This window comes from Pongo pygmaeus, chromosome 17 (assembly GCF_028885625.2).
Source record: "Pongo pygmaeus isolate AG05252 chromosome 17, NHGRI_mPonPyg2-v2.0_pri, whole genome shotgun sequence".
NCBI lineage: Eukaryota > Metazoa > Chordata > Mammalia > Primates > Hominidae > Pongo > Pongo pygmaeus.
Window position 1 is genome coordinate 91,060,966 of NC_072390.2, and position 13,637 is coordinate 91,074,602.

Below are 13,637 nucleotides of genomic sequence, written 5' to 3' on the forward strand. Positions count from 1 at the left end.
AGCAGATGCCAATAAACATTTGTTAACTGAAAGAATGAATGACATTTATTACCATTTTGCAGACAAGCTCTGTGCCTTAGTCATAGGGGCATTTAATCAGGGACCCTCGGCCAAGATCTCAGGACCCTCGGCTGAACACGTAGGATTAAGATAAACCTCCGATTACCTGGTGGTAATTAGAGATGATGAGATGATTTTCAGATGTAATCTAGGCAGCTCTGAGACAAACTTCTCCAGGCTCTGGTTTAAGACAGTCAACTGGAGCACCTGGGCACCTTAAACTCTGGTTTAAGACAGTCACCTGGAGCACCAATGCATCCGGCACCATGCTCCCTTCATTCATCAACTGTACAATAGTTGCTTGGATACCTTGCTCATCTCATCAGCCACCAATTCTCAGAAAATGAAACGAGACCCCTGAGGACTGTAATTTGGGGAGTGCAGTCATTTAGGAATGTTTAGAGGGATCTGGAAAACCTGCCCAGCCAGTTGGTTCCCAGGCACAAATGGCAGGAGGCACAGGGTGAGAGGGAGAATACCAGGTTCTGTGCACGGCCTTCTTTATCAGCCTCAGAACCAGAGACCTTTTGTTTGTTTACTAGCTTAGATAAACTCACAAATCCTTGGGAATATTCCAGTAAATCTGTTTTCCCAAATACTTCACTCTTGTTTATAGAACACCTTCAAAATATGACAGCTTGTTGCAGATGGAAAACACCTCCCTCTTAGCAAACCCGCCTTCTTCCCTTGCCCCAAAATGCTTCTTGAGAATTTTCAAGCTCTCTATGTAATGATCTCAAGTTTGAGTCTCAGTGGAAAAACCCTGTTGGGATTCCTTTCAGTGTGATTTGCATATTCTGTGTTAACTCAGGACAGTGGCATGGAAGCTAAGCTCACTTCTCTAATTACATTTGGATTGCTTAACATATTTCGTATATAGCCATAAGACAATGACTACCATTTCTGAAAGCAAATAACTTATTTTTATTTTTCACTGTTATAAAAATGATCCAATAAAAATTTTGATCTTTCTGCTTTAACAGAAACAGAGTTTTAGCAACTTGCATGGTTGTGTTTTTCCCAGTCACAATTAGTTCAGTGTCAAACCCAGTTCCTGCACATGGTTTTTTATAGTTCCCAGGCAATTGGGTGTAATTCCAACAGCCTTTCCTTTATTATCTATCTAATAGATTATCCTGCTTCATATCTCCGTGGCACCAGATGGCATTATCTCCTTAGACTGGCTGTTGCCTTGTTAATACAGAGTTACATAGAAACATTAAAGGTCAGGAGGAAACCATATGGTCTATCCTGTCCTGCCCTTTTATGCCCAGGAAAGGCCAAATCATCATCGTAATGTTCCCCTCCACCCGGAGTGCAGCCAATAGCTGCATATATTTGATTCTCTTTTTGACTCATGATTCCATTTCTATTGAAATACTATAATCAATAATTCCTTCAACTTCTACAACCTGGTCATTGCTTTTATATTCCAAGCATGTCATTTTACTGAAAACTAAGTGATAAAACAAATTTTACTTGGTTTCTTAAAATAATACTGCTATTTGTTTTTATAAATTTTGTTATTTTTCTAACAACTCTAAAATGAATGTCTGAAGTTTTTAGTTATGGTTGATACACTGCATCAACAGCACCACTGATTTGTAATTGCTATTTGAAATCTAGATTTATTTGTGCTATCTATCTTTTTCTGTCAAGAATATCTGGTTCTGCATCTTGCTGGTTGGGTTTTAGTCCTTATTTCATCTTTAAATGGGTGCCTCAAATGTCTCCCATTCCAACTGAGGACTTTGCTTTTCTCTAATAAATACAGTTCTAACAGGATAAAAACTATTGAACTGTTGGCTTTGGGGGAAGAGCTTCTAAATGAGAAACATCCTAGCTTGGAACCAATGGAGTGATCAGTCCCGGAAGAATTGGCATAGGGCCCTCTTTCAGGAGCTGGAGCAAAACCAGAGTCATGAAATCAAAACTTCTAATACTGAGCCTTTTTATTTTTAAATGACCTTATGCACATCCGTGGTTAATTCTTAAAACACCTTGCCTTTTAATCCTCTTACATCATTCTCTCTCTCTTCCTTCCCCCATTTTTCTAAGCTCAAGAAATTTGAATGACAAAATTAACACTTAAAAAAAAACTCCTTAGGTTAAATTTACCTTTTAGAACAATGTGTTATGACTGTTGACATTTCTCACTTTAAATTCCCCTTGTTGATAACTTATCAGCACCCTCTTGAATTGGAAACATTTTTGCTTGTTCATCTTGATTTAGGTTAAGTTTTTCTTTCCTGTTTTTTACCATCAGCCTTAAAGTTCAGACCATTGTTGAATTTTCACGAGGTATAATTAATAAAATAACTCTTCTAAAAAACAAGGATATTGATCCGTTGTTTACCTCAGTTCTCAATATCTTTATCTACATATCTCAATCTCAAACAGTTCAGCAATTGCTTATATGCTCAGATAGTTTCCTTTATCCTTAAAGTTATGCAGTAGCCCCATTTTTCTTTTTACACAAGTAACCGAGCCCTGTTCCTGCTATTTCGCAGGCTACAGGGTCACGAGGCAAGTTTTAGGCCTGAATTTAGACAATTTTAAGCTGCGTACTCTTTTGCAGCATTGCCTTGTCATCCATATGCTATAATTGGGGTTAAGAGTCATTTGTAATCAAGGCACTTAAAGATTTTTTTTTCAATATGCTACAAATAGACTCAAAGACTATAGGAGAAAATACTTAAAGAATACAGGATTTGCAAAGGAATTACATGGAAAACAGAAGACCCAAAGTACTCTAACTGTATTCCCACGTTGTCTGGCGGTGATAGTAACAACGGTACCTAACTGTCTGGACTGTCACATGATTTAACTGATGGTGCACAAGAAACACGTTCTCATTGATTGGAGAGTAATAAAGGCTCAATAAATATTATCATTGCATGAGTTCTAACAGTGACTACGAGGTGATTGTTGTTATTCCTATTTGACAGATAGATAAACTAAGGCACAGAGAGATGAAAAGACTCAATTTGATGCAAACCCTGAGTCTATGAAAATGGCAAGACAAAAGCCCAGACATTCTAAACTTTATCTGATATATCCACAATACAACTCATATTATAATACAATATCCATTACAGACAGTAGTGAGTTGCCCAGTCACCATTTTCCCAAAGAAATAGAAATAGAAGTCACTCAACCCTGAAACCCATGTAAGCACAGGTAGATGAAAGCCTTTCCTCTTAGACACAGTCAAGGAGGATGGAATCTTGGATCCAGGCTAGGAGAGGATTCAGACGGACATAGGCCAGACAACACTAATTGATTGAAGGGTGTGGGATCCCTAAAGAGAGTGGGTTAGGACTAAGGCTGCGATGTTTTGGATTATTAAAATAAACATCTGATGTCCTTAACACTTATCTGGATTAAGCTTCACTCCTGAACCCCTGAGTTCATCTCTATCTCTAATAGCATGTCAGTAATGGTGACCAGTGAATTAACCCTGGAAAACACTTATTGATCTCTACCTCAGATTGCTGACTTCAAAAAAATGTCATTGCTTCATCACTTACACTGTTCTGCCTCATTAGCCACTGTCACTTTGTTCCTGGGCACCAAGGGACTCATTATTCCTGACATAGTAACTCGATGTGAACCTGCCACAGATTGTTATGAGGCCCTGACAACAAGTGGTTCTCCCATCTTACCAGAGTTTCCTCACATTTGAGGGAGGAAGGAGCCCCCAGTCCTGGTTAGAGACCAATGGACAAAGACCCTGAAACATCTAAGGAGGATCTAAAACATGTGTTCTCCTCTTTACAGCCTAGTTAAGTACATGAGCTTATGTTTTCATGAGGCCTCAAATGCTACTTTCAGGGCCTAATAAAGCTTCTTTTCATATAATAATTGGCATCTCCTAGGCTCCTGGTGATGACCCCACTGCACCCTAGGACCTTTTTATAGTAGAAGTTGCTGAGTTCCACTAGATGATTCTTAATTAGGTAAGAACCATCCAGACATCTGAAATGCAAATTAGAAGGCCATAAGAAGTGGAAATCAGACCAGATCATTAAGAAAACAGGCTGGAAAATAGCATAAGTTTGTAAAAATAGGCAAAAAAGGAAATTCAACCTTCAGGGGCATTGCAGACAATGGAAAAACATTTTTAAATTCTAATATATAAAGGGTTTATCATTTATTTGTATATGACAAGGCAAGTAATAGAGGAGAATCGAAATTTTACTTCCCTTTTTCTCAAAATAGCACGTGGAACTGAAATAATATACTTTTTGTGATAGATTAAAAATCAATCAGGAGTAAGTAAAAATGTGAGAAAATAGAAACTTAAATTATGGGCCTGGATAAAAAGTGTTTCAAGGGCAGGTGTTTTTTGTTTGTTTGTTTTGTTGTTGTTGTTGTTGTTGTTGCTGTTTTGAGATGGAGTCTCACCCTGTTGCCCAGACTTGAGCGCAATGGCGTGATCTCGGCTCACTGCAGCCTCTGCCTCCCAGGTTCAATCGACTCTCCTGCCTCAGCCTCCCAAATAGTCAGGATTACAGGTGTGCACCACCACATCTGGCTAATTTTTGCATTTTTTGGAGAGTTGGGGTTTCACCATGTTGACCAGGCGGGTCTCAAACTTCTCACCTCAAGTGATCCGCCTGCCTTGGCCTCCCAAAGTGCTGGGATTATAGGTGTGAGCCACCGCGCCTGGCCAAGGGCAGATGTTACTTTGAGGCCTGGGCTTCAGAAACAAAAGCAAACACCTGCAAATAGTGGCCCAAATAAATAGCAGCCACTTTGAACATTCACTCAGGAAGTCATATGTGATTGCTTAAGTGCTTCTGATACTTCTGTTTTAGATCAAACCTCTGCCATATTCTTTTGGTGATTAGTGGCAATAAATGCTTGTCCTTAGAGGTTTGGTTCAGTTCTACAAACACCCAAGAGTCTTTCTAAACCAATATTTATGAATACTATAGGTGATTAAGTTTGATAACACTGTCTAATTTTATTTGGTAGGGAGGTAGCTTCCTGCTATCGTCCATTTTAGCATACATTTTTCAGAAGGACAATTTCTAATTTCATTTTATCCTATTTGATTCCCATAGAAAAATTCGAGAGATATTTGAGAGGAACTAATCAAACTTGTCAAAGTTTTTGAAAATAGGACTCATGAGAAAAGGTTAAGAAGATGGGCTTAGTTTAAATGAGAATATGCTCCAAATGTTCATTAGTGACCCATGGTATGCAGACCTCGGTGGGGATGCAGGAGGTGTAGGAAGCGATTGGCTATAATTCTCCATTTTCACTTATTGAGCACAGAATAATAGCATTATGTATGAACAGAAATGATAGCCGTAAAAAATTGCTGTCTTGTGAGGAAAGTCTTTTCTGTCTTTAGAAACACCTAGATGTCTCCTGAGCCCCTGGATGGGTTTGGGATGAGCCCATGTAACCCTCCAGTGGCTTGAAGGTGACAACTGACACGAGATTGTGTGGCCCCAGAACTGTAAGTTGTTTTGGCAGCAAATAGGAACCAGAGGACACAAGGGAGGGAGCCACATGGGATGAGGTGGGATTCCCAGTTAACAGGATGGTGGGGACACTTTGAGGAACAGAAAAGCCTATCATAAAATGTTAAGATTTTGTTGTTGTTATTTCCAAAATACTAAGCTGCATTATTCATCTATTGTTATGTAACAGATTGTTCCAAATACAGCAGCATAAAACGAAAAACATTTATTACCTCATGCAGTATCTGCAGGTTAGGAGTCCAGGAGTGGCTTGGCTGAGTGCTTCTGGCTTGGGCTGTCTCCTGAAATAGCAGTCAAGCTATCTGCAGGGAGGGCAGACTCATCTGAAAGTGTGACTGGGGCTGGAGGAGCTGCTTCCAAGATAGTGCACAAACAGCTGTTGTTGAGAGGCCTTGGTACTTCCTCTGGAGGACCTCACCCTAGAAAGTCTGAGCATATTCCAGACATGATGGCTGGCATCTCACAGAGCAAGCAACCTGAGAGATGGAGCAAGGCCCAGCCTTTGACGTGGATTTGGGAGTCCCAGGCCATTACTTCAGCTGGATTCTCTTGGTCATGCAGCCTAACATTAACTCATTATTGGAGGAGCCTAAATAAGAGTTTGAATTCCCAAGGGCAGGAATTCCTGGAGACTGTCTTAGTCTGGGACATGGCGTCAGCCTTTCATGTCCCCATGCTTCAGCCACAGCTCTTTCCTACAGATGCCTTATTTGTTTCTGAGTTGGGGGTGGAAAATTTTTTAAAAGGGACTCTATCCCACCAACCACATTAAAGAAGTATGACAAACTAGAAGAAGAGAGAAAAGATCAATAAAGCTGGTTCTGATTAATTAAGCATACATTAGAACCTGAAACCAGGTGCACCATCCAAAGTGGACAACCCCAGATATGTTGGAAAGTTTTCTATCATTCTTCAAATGTTAATGTCTTAGTTGTCCACAAATTACCATAAATATAGCTGCAGAAACGATACCCATTTGTTATCTCAAGTTCTGTAGTCGAGTTTGGACAGGAGACTAGGCTCAAAATCAAGAGATCAGTAGGGCTGCATTCCTCACTGGAGGCCCTGGGGAAGCTTCTTCTTCCGTTTCATTCAGGAGTTTTGGTCAAATTCAGCTCCTTATGATTGTAAGGCTGAAGCCCCCACTTCCTTCCTGTCCCTGGTCTCTGCTCCCGGAGGCGATCCTTGTTTCTTTTCCTCCTTTCCGTGAGTTACTGTCTCTGGCCATCACACATATGTCCCTAATACTCAGAACCAGCAAAAGTGCATTGAGTCTTTTTGCTGCTTCAAATCTCTCCTACTTCTGTGTCACTTCTAGCCAGGGAACGTTCTCTGCTTTTAAGTGCTTCTGTGATTATATTGGGCCCAATATATTATTATTGGGTAATCCAGGATAGTCTGCTTATTAATATATTTTTCTTTCTTTTTTTTTTTGAGATGGAATCTCACTTTGTCACCCAGGCTGGAGTGCAGTGGCACAATCTTGGATCACTGCAGCCTCTGCCTCTGTGGCTCAAGAGATCCTCCTACCTTAGCATCCCTAGTAGCTGGGAGTACAAACATGTGCCATCATGCCCAGGTAGTTTTGTTTTTAATTTTTTTGAAGAGATGGGATGTCACACTATATTGCCCAGGCTGGTCTTAAACTCCTGGGCTCAAGTGATGCTCCCACCTCAGCCTCCTAAAATGTTGGGATTACAAGCATGAGCCACTGTGCCTGGCCTACCTATTAATGTTTCTAATAATATTGATGAAATATCAATTACACCTTCCAAGTCCCTTTGCCATGAAAGAAGTATATCCCAGGTCCTGGGGTTAGGGTGGGGACATCTTTGGGAGGTCATTCATCCTACCACAAGGCTCAGAGCTTCTTAACAATTGATTGCACCTGGAAAGGTATCTGATTAGGCCTTGGCACAAGAAGGAGGTGATGGGAAGTAGTGCCAAAAAGCTGAAAGGAAAGGAGGGCAGGAAAGTTTCCTGGAGCAGCTGGCAAACAAGGCCAGCCAAGATCTCCATGGCTGTAAGCGTGATCCACTCACCTGTAGCACAGGTACCACTGCTGGAAGCACAGTCATTTGTGGGATGGAGGCTTGGATGTGGGCAGAAAGGGGAGTTTTTTAATTTGTTATTTGACTTGCTTAATTCAAATTGCGGACATTGCCCCCTCTTTGAATCCCATAAATCTCCGCACACACACATTCACACCTGCTGTGAAATCTATTTGCCACATTTTAGTGCTCAGCAAGTTCATGGTGGAGTGATAAACTCTAGAAACAGAGAGTTGCAATGTAAATTCACAAGACCTCTAACTACACTATAAGTGTTATTATGACAAATAGGGTTGCGATAAGAATACATTTTTCTTTCAACCGTACGGAGTTTACCTTACATTTATTTTCACGTAATTTTGCAGTGTTCTTTTACATGGTTATTTTTGTGTGTGTCCAGAAGGTTTTCCTCATGTTTGGCTGTAATTTTCATATTTGCTGGATCATTCTTTTCAGAGTAGTGTGGGCTGAAGGTCAGTGTCAAAGACCACTAGCAAAGTTCAGCTCAATCAGCATAGGTCTCTAATTTTCTAATCTCTTCTTATGCTCTGGACAGAATTCTTTGAATTCTTTTTTTTTTTTCTTTTTATTATTATTATTATTATTATTATTATACTTTAGGCTCTATGGTACATGTGCGCAACATGCAGGTAAGTTACATACGTATACATGTGCCATGCTGGTGCGCTGCACCCACCAACTCGTCATCTAGCATTAGGTATATCTCCCAATGCTTCTTCTGCTTCCTTGGCTAAAGCTAAGCTGGAAGAACCAATCTTAATTCTTAATTCCACTATGAATTCCTGTGAAGGCTTTGATTGGCCTAATTCTTCTTTTAGATAATGTTTCCTTGTTTTTTTCTAACTTTTCAAAGTGAGGGGCTGGTGGATATTTGTTGGTGGGTTGCCTGTCCAAAGAGTAATTCACAATTAATATAAAATGGATATGTTCCAAACTCTCAAACACAATGTTCCGTAAGCAAATGTGTATCTTTCTAGGTCTGTGCATATATGCATAGCTAATTCCACTATTTTCAATGAATTGATAGAACATATTAGCTTAAAAAGATTTCACATTTTTCTTTTTTTAATGGTGTTGGCATGACTCGCCAATTCTGTCAAAACAATTAAAAGTCATCACGGACACATTAGACTCTGTGGTTACATTTTAGCCATATTCTCAGATGTTTAAATGTTTTCTAAAAATCCTCCTTGTTTCAGTTTTCAGGCGAAAAATGTTCTTCAGGAAAGGTATATAAATCTTAGTACAGTATTATAATAAAAACTTTTTCATATGCAGATCCAGTTTAACATTTTTGCATTTAAAAGGATTAATGCTTTCCACATTCTTTTTTAGTTGGTGCTCAGATAAATATGTGTATTTACAAACATATCAAATATTCTTTGCAGGTGTGTTACCAACACCTGCTATTTATGATAGCCTAAGAAGCCCTAATTAGCAACTTTGGAATACACATCTCAGGAGAACATAGTGATACATTTGGAGTACTGGGTTCTGGAGATAACCTTCTTAGACTCCACTAAAGAGCAACCAAACTCATCACTCTGAGCAAGGAAGATCGAGGCAAACACCTTATTGTGCATAGTGTGAGCACAAATAAACAACTGGCACGATCATCAAAAACTCTAGTTCCCAGCAACACATCTGAAATGGCCAGTTATCAATTTCCTGGGTAATATGCCCATTAAATAGCAAAAGGACACAAAAAACAGCTGGAAACATCAGCAGAAAGCTTAACTCCTGGCACCAGAATATCCATGTCCAGCCGTGCCTGCCCACAGCAATGCCAGCTGCCTGGCAATCGTTAAAGGAACATGGTAGCTAGGAAAATCAGAGCTTCTCTTAACTCTCTTGGAGAGGCTGTAGCAGAACTGAAACTACTAGGGAAACCCCAGAGAATGGCAACCCCGCAATCAGGAGCAAACCCCACGATTCTCCATGTCAATCATTAAAGGAACATGGTAGCTAGAAAAATCAGAGCTTCTCTTAACTCTCTTGGAGAGGCTGTAGCAGAACTGAAACTACTAGGGAAACCCCAGAGCATGGCAACCCCACAATCAGGAGCAAACCTCACGATTCTCCATGTCGTGTGCATTTAGATGCAGGAGAAGATCAGAAAGAAGCAACTCGAATCTACTAAGAATGTTCGTAAGTGTAATCATGCTCTTGGGAACTCAAAGAAGTCTCTCTAATCTCCCCAATGGATCTATTCATCTCTGTTACCAACATGGGTGATTTATTCACCTATTCTCAGAAATTTCTGTGAATAAGCTAGTTTAGTAACACAGGCATTTATGAAGCCTTTTCATTAATAGGAAAATTCATCCCTAAAACATGAATGTCAACTGGGAGACAGCATTGTTTCTAGAGTAGGCAGAATGACGCCCCAGGCTCGGCCACACCCTCATCCCTTGCACCTGTGAATATGTTACATTACACAGCAAAGGGACTTCACAAATCTGATTCAGGCTATGGACCTTCATATAGGAAGATTATGTTGGATTCTTCAAGGTAACTCAATCTAATCACATGAACTTTTAAAAGCAGGGAACTTTCTCCGGCTGGAGACAGACGAGATAGGGCAGAAGGAAAAGTCAGATTGGAAGGTTAGGAGGGACCTTGCCATGTCATTGCCAGTTTGAAGGGGAGGCCAGGTGATACATGGGGCTGGCCCCTAGGACAGACAGCAGCCTACTGGCCAGCCAGCAAGAAAAGTGGGATCTCTGCTCTGCAGCTCCAAGCAGCTAAATTCAGTCAGCAACCTGAATGAGCTTGGAAGTGGGCGCTCCCCCAAGCCTGTAGCTAAGAGCCCAGGCTGGGCAATATCTAGTGAGACCCCAAGCAGAGAAACCAGTCAAGCCCCCTGGACATCTGAGCTACAGAACAGTGAGGCAATAAATAGGTGTTGTTTTTAGCAGTTACATTTGTAGTACATTTTTACGGCAGCAATTGAAAACTAATAGAAGTAGTTTTGATCGTATTTTGACATTGTTTTATAAATATACTCTTCCTATATGCATTAGGATTTCAGCTCACTATCGGGGAAGGCAAGTGAATCTGACTCTGCAAATGATCCAGATCCCAGGTTTTAGGGACAGAAACATTCCCTGGGTGCCCAGTGTGTTTCTGCCAGCTGTAGCTAGGCGTCGTGTCCTGTGGGTGTCCCAGCAGTCATAGGAAAGACAACAGTGAAGATTCACAACACAGGAGGCACCTCAATGGTAATATTTAAAGGATGTTGGAAAGACTTATCACGCCCCTTCAAAAGTATCCCCCATTAGTCTTTCTGCCATTCCTTTAGGGTATTTATGGGATAGTTCCACTGATCAGAGAGTTTTTTGCTTGCTTAATGCAAATTTTCTAGTAGGAAAGCAGGGATTTTCTGTTACATTTTCATACATTTAATCAGCTTCTTTCCTCCAAATATCTAGGATAGTTATCTTCAAGGAAGTAAGGGGGTTCTTTGAGCCTGGGAAAAGATTGTGATGGTTAATTTTTAGTGTCAGCGTGATTGGATTGAAGGATGCAAAGTTTTGTTCTTAGATGTGTCTGTGAGGATGTTGCCAAAGGAGATTAACGTTTGAGTCAGTGGACTGGGAGAGGCAGGCCCACCCTCAATCTGGGTAGGCACCATCTAATCAGCTGCCAGTCTGCTAGAAAAAAAGCAGGCAGAAGAAGTTGGAGTGAGCAGACTTGCTGAGACTTCCAACCTTCGTCTCTCTTCTGTGCTGGATGCTTCCTGCCCTTGCACAACAGACTCCAAGTTCTTCAGCTTTTAGACTCTTGAACTTACACAAGTGGTTTGCCAGGGAGTCTCAGGCCTTCTGCCACAGACTGAAGTCTGCACTGTTGGCTTCCCTACACTACCAACAATTTATACTGTTAATCTTTCTACCATCCTTCCCCAAGGAGATCTCCATCCTTTTACCAGGGTAACTATGCAATAGGGAAAGAAGGATGATCAGACCTTTCAGGGACTACTGGACATGTCTCCTTGCTGACATTGATTCCAGGGGACTCAAAACGTCATTGTGGTCCTCCAGTTAAAGTAGGGGCTTAGGGAGGTCAAGTACTTAATGGAGTTTCGGCTCAGGTTTGACTTACAGTGGGTCCAGTGGGTTCCTGGGCTCTCCTGTGGACATTTCCCCACTGCCGGAATGCATGATTGGCATAGATATACTTAGCAGCTGGCAGAATCCCTACATTGGCTCTTTGACCAGTAGGGTAAGGGCTATTATGGGAGCCATTACAACTGCCTGTACCTAGAAAAATAATAAATCAAAAACAATGTCGCATCCCTGGAGGGGTTGCAGAGATTAGTGCCACCATCAAGGACTTGAAAGACGCAGAAGTGGTGATTCCCACCACATCCCCATTCAACTCTCCAATTTGGCCCATGCAGAAGTGGTGATTCCCACCACATCCCCGTTCAACTCTCCGATTTGGCCCATGCAGAAGTGGTGATTCCCACCACATCCCCATTCAACTCTCCAATTTGGCCCATGCAGAAGACAGATGTGTCTTGGAGAATGACAGTGGATTATCGTAAGCTTAACCAAGTGGTGACTCCAATTGCAGCTGCCGTACCAGATGTGGTTTCATTGCTTGAGCAAATTAACATATCTCCTGGTACCTGGTGTGGTATGCAGCCATTGATTTGGCAAATGCTTTTTCCTCCATTCCTGGCCATAAGGCCCACGGGAAGCAATTTGCCTTCAACTAGAAAAGCCAGCAATGTACCTTTACTGTCTTACCTCAGGGGTGTATCAACCCTCTGGCTTTGTGCCATAATCTTGTTTGGTGAGAACTTGATCGCTTTTTCCTTCCACAAGATATCACACTAGTCAATTACATTGATTACATTATGCTGATTGGACCCAGTGAATGAGATGTAGCAAACATGCTGACCTGATTGGTAAGATATTTGCATGCCACAGGATAAGAAATCCGATTAAAATTCAGAGACCTCTACCTCAGTGAAATTTCTAGGTGTCCAGTGGTGTGAAGCCTGTCGAGATATTCCTTCTAAGGTGAAGGATACGTTTTTGCATTCAGCCCCTCCTACAACCAAAAAAGAGGCACAATGCTTAGTGGGCCTATTTGGATTTTGGAGGCAACACATTTCTCATTTGAGTGTGTTACTCCAGCTCATTTATCAAGTGACCTAAAAGGCTGCCAGTTTTGGGTGGGGTCCAGAACAGGAGAAGGCTCTGCAACAGGTCCAGGATGCTGTGCAAGCTGCTCTGCCACATGGGCCAAAGGACCCAGCAGATCTAATGGTGCTTGAGGTTTCAGTGGCAGATAGGGATGTTGTTTGTAGCCTTTGGCAGGCCCCCATAGGTGAATCACAGTGGAGGTCTCTAGGATTTTGGAGCAAGGCTCTGCCATATTCTACAGATAACTACTCTCCTTTTGAGAGACAGCTCTTGGCCTGTTACTGGGCTCTGGTGGAAACTGAATGTCTGACTATAGGTCATCAAGTCACCATGTGACCTGAACTATCATGAACTGGGTGCTTTCTGACCCATCTAGCCATAAAGTGGGTCATGCACAGCAGCATTCCATCGTTAAATGGAAGTGTTATATGTGTGATCGGGCTTGAGCAAGTCCTGAAGGCACAAGTAAGTTACATGAGGAAGTGGCTCAAAGGCCCATGGTCCCCACTTCTGCCACCCTGCCTTCTCTCTTCCAGCCTGCACCAGTGGTTTCATGGAGAGTTCCCTATGATCAGCTGACAGAGAAAGAGAAGACTAGGGCCTGGTTCATAGATGGTTCTGCACGATATGCAGAAACCACCTGAAAATGGACAACTGCAGCACTACAGCCCCTTTCTAGGATATCCCTGAAGGACAGTGGCAAAGAGAAATCTTCCCTGTAGGCAGAACTTCAAGCACTGCACCTGGCTGTGCACTTTGCTTGGAAGAAAAAGTGGCCAGATGTGCGATTATATACTGATTCATGCATGCGCTGTAGCCAATGGTTTGGCTGCGTGGTCAGAGACTTGGAAGAC